The sequence below is a fragment of the Phaenicophaeus curvirostris genome, chromosome 8 (assembly GCF_032191515.1).
Source record: "Phaenicophaeus curvirostris isolate KB17595 chromosome 8, BPBGC_Pcur_1.0, whole genome shotgun sequence".
NCBI classification, from domain to species: Eukaryota; Metazoa; Chordata; class Aves; order Cuculiformes; family Cuculidae; genus Phaenicophaeus; species Phaenicophaeus curvirostris.
The window spans coordinates 30,117,277-30,124,554 of NC_091399.1; positions in this window are offsets into that span (position 1 = coordinate 30,117,277).

Genomic DNA, 7,278 nt, shown 5'->3' on the forward strand with positions numbered 1-7,278 from the left:
CAATCCTGTTCCCCATCACTGAAATGTTGCACTATCCAGTCATTACTGTAAAGATGTGATGCTTTTTAACACTGGCTCTTAGGATTTAGAATAATTATGTGACTTCAGGCAAGTTACCGAGACTTCCGTGTCTCAGTTTTGCCGTCTGTAAAATGTGCTGTTACTCAAAGACAATTGCTATGAGGAGTAGAGATGGGGTGGACAGGGCGGCTTGTTTTATTTGAGAGCTAATTTTGTCTGTCTGATGGAAACTTTAAATAACAACACGATGGATTTATTTTAATATATTGGTCATTGCAAAAGGGATAACACAGACCTGTTATTTACACAGTGCTCTTCTGATCTGTAAAGTTCCTCAGAGATGTTCCCAGGCAGGTCTAAGCAATGATCTTGCAAAAATGGACTTCGTTTACATGGCTTTGCTCAGGAGGTAGGGCTGCAGGCTCAGCTGTGCTGCTTGCTGCACTGCTTACCCTTTGTATGACAGTGTCTTCCCAGGGCACGTGTACCGGGAGCTGCTGGGCTGCCCGGGTGGGTGTGTGGCACTGCTGCAGCCACCCCTGCTGTACCCAAATTCTCTATTACAGGAGCAATGCCCTTCCCAGATGATCCTGGGGTCTCTCTGCTCCTCTCCATGAGTGGCCAAGACCTGAAGCATTGCTCTTGGTGGCCCCATGCAGACCTGTGTTAGACCGGAGGCATGATGATGTCCTTTTTGTGCAGCTGTGATGCTGCTTGGTTGGACTCGTGGTACCTCTGACACTGTAGTTGGAGACGTAGCCCCACTGGGAGGGGCAGGATGCTGTGGGCAGACCTCTTGGGGTTCCAGGGGAGGCTGGTGGTGGTTACCAAGTAGGGAGGTATCTCCAGAAATACGGTCTGGGTTTGTTTTGCATCTTGTTCCTCAATTAGACACATAATTATGTTAGGCTCTTTCCAGCATTAATAAGGGACAGGCATCTCCAGAGAGCAATTAAGACCCGAGTTGTCTATAGGCTCTCCCTTGTTGGGGAAAGGGGCCTAGTTAGGTTTCTAATTTAGGCTCCATCTTTGAGAACCTCATGTTTGGTGCAAAGGCGCTTGGTCTTGGGGTGAGTGTAAGAAAACATTAAATCCTGCAGATATCCCACATGGCCAGCAGCACCCAGGAGAGTTATCTCCTCTGGAGCAGGCAACTGTTCTCTTTCTCCCTTGTAACACTTCTGGGGTGAAATAGGGGGTCCGTGAAGGTGAATGGTGCTGAACTGCTTTCCTAGTCAGAGGACTTGATTCCTTTTCTATTATGACATTATTTAAAAGCAAGAGTGGGGAGCAGTGGGGAGACAAGGAAAATATTTGTGTAAGAAAACTACATTTTAAAAGACAGCTTAAAACTGGGATTAATAAGTCTGCTTTTATGGAAGCATTTCTACATGTTGTAAAACATTTTTAAAAACATTGTAAAAACTACAGAGTTTCACATTAAATATGGCTGATTTTCTTTATAGAGCTGACCTGCTTCCCAGAGGTGATGTATACACACCATATGACACAGAGGTTGCTAGGGTAGGCAGTGTTTTTACATTGATTACTGTAGTAAATAATAATGTAAAACCATGTATAAATAGGGAGTTCAATCCAGAGCTGCCCCTGGGGTCTGCAGTTCTTTACACATGGCCCATTTTTCATCACTTGTGTGATTATTTTATTTTATTTTTTTGGAGGAAGAGGAAAAGGGGGAGGGAAGGTGCTGGGCTAATTTTTTTTCTTTCTTTTTTTTTTTTTTCATCTCCAAAGAACATCTCCTCTTGAGTCAGCTGTTGAGCAGTGGCCAAAAATACTGGTGAATGCTATAGGGAATTTATTCCTTTGGAAAAAAAAAACCAAAACCAAAAAAAAAACCCCAAAAAAACAAAACAAGAAGGAGGAGAGATTTCTAGAGGTGTCCAAAAAGGAGCGGACAGATGAAGTGCACTCTCTAGTTTAGAATTTGGAGGAGACATGAGACTATTTTTCAAATATCCCAAAGGAGTGGCAGTCAAGGGAATAACCTGTGTTCCCCATCTGTTGCGTGTAACGTATGGACTGGTAGGCTTAGACTGTGGAAAGACAGCTCTGTATCCATCTGAAAGCCTTTTTAACTGAACTGCACTGGGAGCAGGCTCATGGGTGTCCGTCTGTCTGCCTGTGCAGGGTTGTGCCCCACTAACATGAGCAGATCTGAGCAGACAGTGATTTTGACACCCCTTTGAGGGAGACACAATTAATTGCCCCTTAAAAAGATGCTCTGACTATATTGCCCTTTAGACAGGACTTGTCCCTGCTGAAGTGGGGCAGAGTGGAGATGAAGACCTTCCCAGCTGATCTAATAGCCTCCTTCCCCATGAAATTATTGGCCACCACTTAGCGCAATTTATTTCATTTTGCAATTATTCTTCAGGGAAATTTTTATAAGCTCCTGTAATAAGTCACTTCTGCTGGGATCCAGAGAGGAAGTGAACTGCATTAAAGGCAGAGGCATTACCCCATCGCCTCCTCGCTACCTTGGGATCATAACATGATGCTTTCTGTAGTCTCACGTATATCTGCATGGAAGACAGTGTAGGTGTGCACATGTGTGGATACATGCAGAATGGAAATTAATACAATGACAAATAAAAATTCTTTCTCCGCAGCTTCTTGTAACTCAAATGGGAATGGTTGGACTCAATGATCCAGTGGGTCTTTTCCAACCTAGTGATTCTATGATTCTATGATTCTATGTATAGTCTAACATATGATTTTTTTTATATATATAGGTATGTGTGTGCTGCTTATGGAAATTGAGATACTCAGATTTTGGAGCTAAGGAGCACAAAATACAGCTGAGCTCTCTAAATTTGCTGCTAAGGGAGATGTACAGTAGAAACAGTTGCTTGCTGGCTCTCCTTGGCTATGACTGGACACGTGATCCCCTGTTGCCCATCTAGTCCATTCTTTGGCAGCGTAACCCTGGTCTGCACCATGCTGCTGTGTCTTTATGCAGGACTAGAGATGCTCAAGCACAGGTGCTCACGTTTCCAAATCCAAGAGCTCCTGCTCTCTGGTCTGCCTGTCCACTTGAGGTCCCGTGCTGTGAGCTGGCTTTCCCGAGGGAGGCTTTCAGGTTACTGTGGTGGGGCTGGTTGATTTTTAGCAGATGCCACAGTCAGCTGCTCTCTCGGACTTTCCTGCATGGAATAGAAAATTCAGGCTCAGCCAGCTCTGTGTGGATGTAACACAGGCACAAGCTTCTCACAGGCCACAAACAACACATTGTGCCATTTCCACATGAGCAAAAACAACACGCGTGCACACACACAATAAACATGTCACCCTATTTCCATACAGACAAAAACAATGCACGCCTATACAACCACACACGCAGAGACGTACACACGCTCCTCTTCCAGATTCCAGTGGGGCTGAGATTTTTAACTATCTAAATTAAAACCAGATACAATCCTCCGGTGGGTAACTGCCAGGAACTCGCCCCCGCTCCCCCCCTCCTCAACTTGTCCCTCCCAAATGCATTGGGGAAAAAATATGCACAGTTCTCCAAGGGGACAAATGGTTTCTCAGCATGCAGTGAGGTTGGAGATGGGGATAGAGGGACACAGGGAGGAGAGGAAAAGGGAATGCACAGAGTTGCTTTCGAGCAGCAGAAGAATAAACAGCTTAAGTTAATAAAGTTGAGGATGAGGAGAACTATTTGGAGAGTGTGGAGGAAGTCAGGGATTAGGGAGAAAATAGGAGCCCAGCAGCATGAAACAGTATGGCAGCGTAGGGGACCTGAGGGGAGAGCAGAGGACAGGGGATGGAGACCTGGCCAGCGCAGTGGGAGCTGAGAGTGAGGAAGGGGAAGACTATGTGGCTCTAAATCACAGCCCTGCTGAAAGCAAGCCATCTCGTATTCATCAAAATCTGCCTTGAGAGCCAAAATCCCTTCCGAAAATGATGCGACCTATTTTAGGAGTGGGTTTACTGATGGAGATTCCTTCTTTGTTTTGGCCATGCGTAGCAGAAATTGAAAATTAAAAAAAAAAAAAAAGAGGGAGAGAAAGAGGAGCCCTGGGGTGTGAGGGCAATAACAGCTCTAGGGGGATGGCACTGAATTATCCTGAAGTTCCTGCCTGCACACAAACTCCATCTACTAGCGCTGCCGTCCCAGCCAGCAGCCGTTGGTAGCCCCTTTGACTGACAGCCCTGGGCGCCGGGCGCATTGCTGACTTGATGACTTTTTGCAACTGTCGAAGAAGCTTAGCAGATAAGCACACAACAGTTTTTATTATTCCAAGAGGCAGAAGACTTGCCTTAGCGAGCAGTAACAAATACGGACATTCACGACCAGGATTAGAACAAACTGCACTGGTGGGCAAGGGCCAAAGGCAGCACGGAGCTGCAGTGTAACCCAAAACCTCCACAGCTGTTTTCATTTTCCTCCCTTCAACACAGTCCCTGTGTGGTACTTCAGGGAGAATTATGAAAGTGGCGTGTAATTCAGAGAAGTAATGTCTTTTTTTTTTTCCCCTCCCTTCTCTCTCACTCTCTTTTTCTTGGAGTAATGAAAATTGCTGTGGTAGATCTTTTTGGATTCAAGGGAAATATTGGACTCTGTTTTTTGTGGGTGAGTTAGATAACAATAGATTGGACTGAGTGCTCTCACCACTGCCGTCCATGGTTCCCCAAGCCCCGCATGGTGACGGACAGGCAGTGGAACAGCACTTTTCCCCTCAGCAGTTTAAATCATAATTTCAAGGAAAAAAATAAAGAATGGGGAGCAGCTTAGAAATCCTGGGCATCTCGCAAAAAAATGCAGTGACTTCAGGGACTTCGGTGGCCTGAAAGGGGCTTGCTGCTTTCATTCTAATACAAAGCCTGGTCTGTACAAATCCCTGCACCAGAGAAGGGCTCTGCTGCCATGAATCCCTGCTGGCTAGAACCAGCATTTTGTTGGAAATTGTTTAAAAAGTGTGAGGCCACATCCTCTGCTGTATCCTGGTGGTTCGCACCAGCCCAGAGGATGCTCTGCTACAATAAAAAAAGATGATTTTCTCTCTGGAGGACAAATTTTCTCCTGATCTAATGCCCTTTGCTTTGCTAGGATTAGGCTAGCAGGGAATTTGGCCCTCCCTTGTTTTTGAACAGAAGGTATGGCATCACAGTTCCTCTGTCCTGTGAACATTACTGGCATAGTTTTCCAAGATGTTATACATTTTCTTATTAAAATCTCTTAACTTCATATGTACTCAAAATTTGAGAAAAATTCCTCCATTCAGTCAATTAAAACATTTTGTTTAAAGCATTTGGGAGACTTTCTTTCAATTTTACTCTTTTGTCTAAAAATATAATATTAAATTGAAGAGATTTTAAGCCAGGAAAAAGTACATCTTATCTGTCAAAATAAGCATTATTAAAACTCTAGCATTATCAAAGATCTAATTTAGAAAATAATAGAACAAATATTGACTTTTTTTCATCTTCCCTTAGTCTTATTCTGTAAAAAAATTCCCAAGCTAATATAGTAGCATTAAAAAAACCCCAAACAACTGACAGACCAACCCCTAAAAAAACCCCTCGGTTCCACCCCAAGAAATACTTCACCTCTAGTGAATATTAGGAAGAAGTGCTGAAAAGTTACATTTCTCACCTGAAATTGTTGGGATTGTTTAAAAATATTAGATCGCTGTTGCATCTTGTTATCAGATTCTGTTGGTCTTTCCTTTAATGGGTTTCACATTATTTTTACTCGACAAGAAAATAACTGAGTGAACGACTGGAAACACTTACGTGTGTACCCTGACACATTTCCACATACCATAACAGACACATGAATTTAATGCTCAGTTGATTCAATGCGGGGAGTGGAATTTAGTGTCAAGTCAATTAAAATATCCTGTTCCCACCCTCAGTCCCCTCCTTTTTTTTTTTTCTTCCCCTGAAGTATTTATCAGGATCGCTGCATGGGAGGTATGTGGTGTGGAAGTTGTGGGAGTCCTCGGCGTGCTCTGCTCATGACGTGGTGTTTGTGCAGCACAGCAGTAAATGTACTCGTTGTGCTGTGGTAACCCGTATTAAAATTACCACAACCACGCTAATGCAACAAGGCAACAACAGAGCTCCGCTGTGCCATGGCAAAGAGAAAGAGGGATGATAAAAGGATGACCACACGTAGCGGTCCCTGTGCTCTCCTGGCTGGGAGGTGAAGCAGCAAACTTGACTGTGCGTGTGCGTGACAGACACGCTCGCTGCAACCCCCTGCTCCTTTCCTTGTGTAAATCTGGAAGGCTACTGTAGCTACACAAAAAAGCATTATAAAGCAAACTGTTATGAGCAGCAGATAAATATAGCATGATAATGATGAATGGTTAGGCAGCTGGGGTGTAGAAACACACTGTTTTCCATCTTGATGCAAGTTGTTTTGTTTTTCCTATAAGCTTATCTGTAGGTCTGACATTTTATATGCACATTGCGAGGACTTTGGGATGAGGGCTGCCTATCTCTTGCTGTCTACAGAGCGTCTAGCACTGACCCGGGGCTCGTACAAATTCTTTATTCCCCAATGCGAAGGGTGATTAATGCCGGTGTTGTTACAAAGGCAACATCATTGCTGCAGTCATTTTAAAATCAGTTTTGGTTTCAATCTGGAAGAGCAGCAGAGCTGCTTTCCTGGGTTTCTACAATGTCCCTTTCAAGTCAATGGATTTTTTTCTATTGATGCGTGTGAATTTGGGGTACGGAAACTTATCATTAACGTATGCATATGGTCCATCAGAAAAAATTTGGGGGGAAATTGGAGTATATTTATAAAGTGAATGTATTTGGATGCTGTGTCATTTTTTAAACCAAGTAGATAAACAGTTGTGGTGTTTCGGTATTGTTTCAGTATTTCTCCCAGTGTAGGCAAATTAACAGAAAAAAGCACTCTTTGTAAAACTAAGTCCTGAAGCATATGAATACTTACACTTATTCTTCATTGTTTAACTGGAGGCAGAAGGAGCTTAAACCTTGGAGATAAGCATGTATGTGAGTCTTTGCAGAACTGGACGTGATCCTGCGCTGTACCAGTGCAGTGATCCCAGCACACCAAACCATGTCTGGTTCACGTTTGGGGCCAGTCCTGATGTATAATTCATACATGACATTTTATTAACTGGCAAATTTTCCCCCTTATACGCCCCCACAAATTCTCTAGACTGTAAGGAAAGAATTTGTTGTGTGGTGGCCTCTTCCCTGTCTCCTTGCCCATTTTTTTTTATTACTGAGGAAACCCTTTTATTG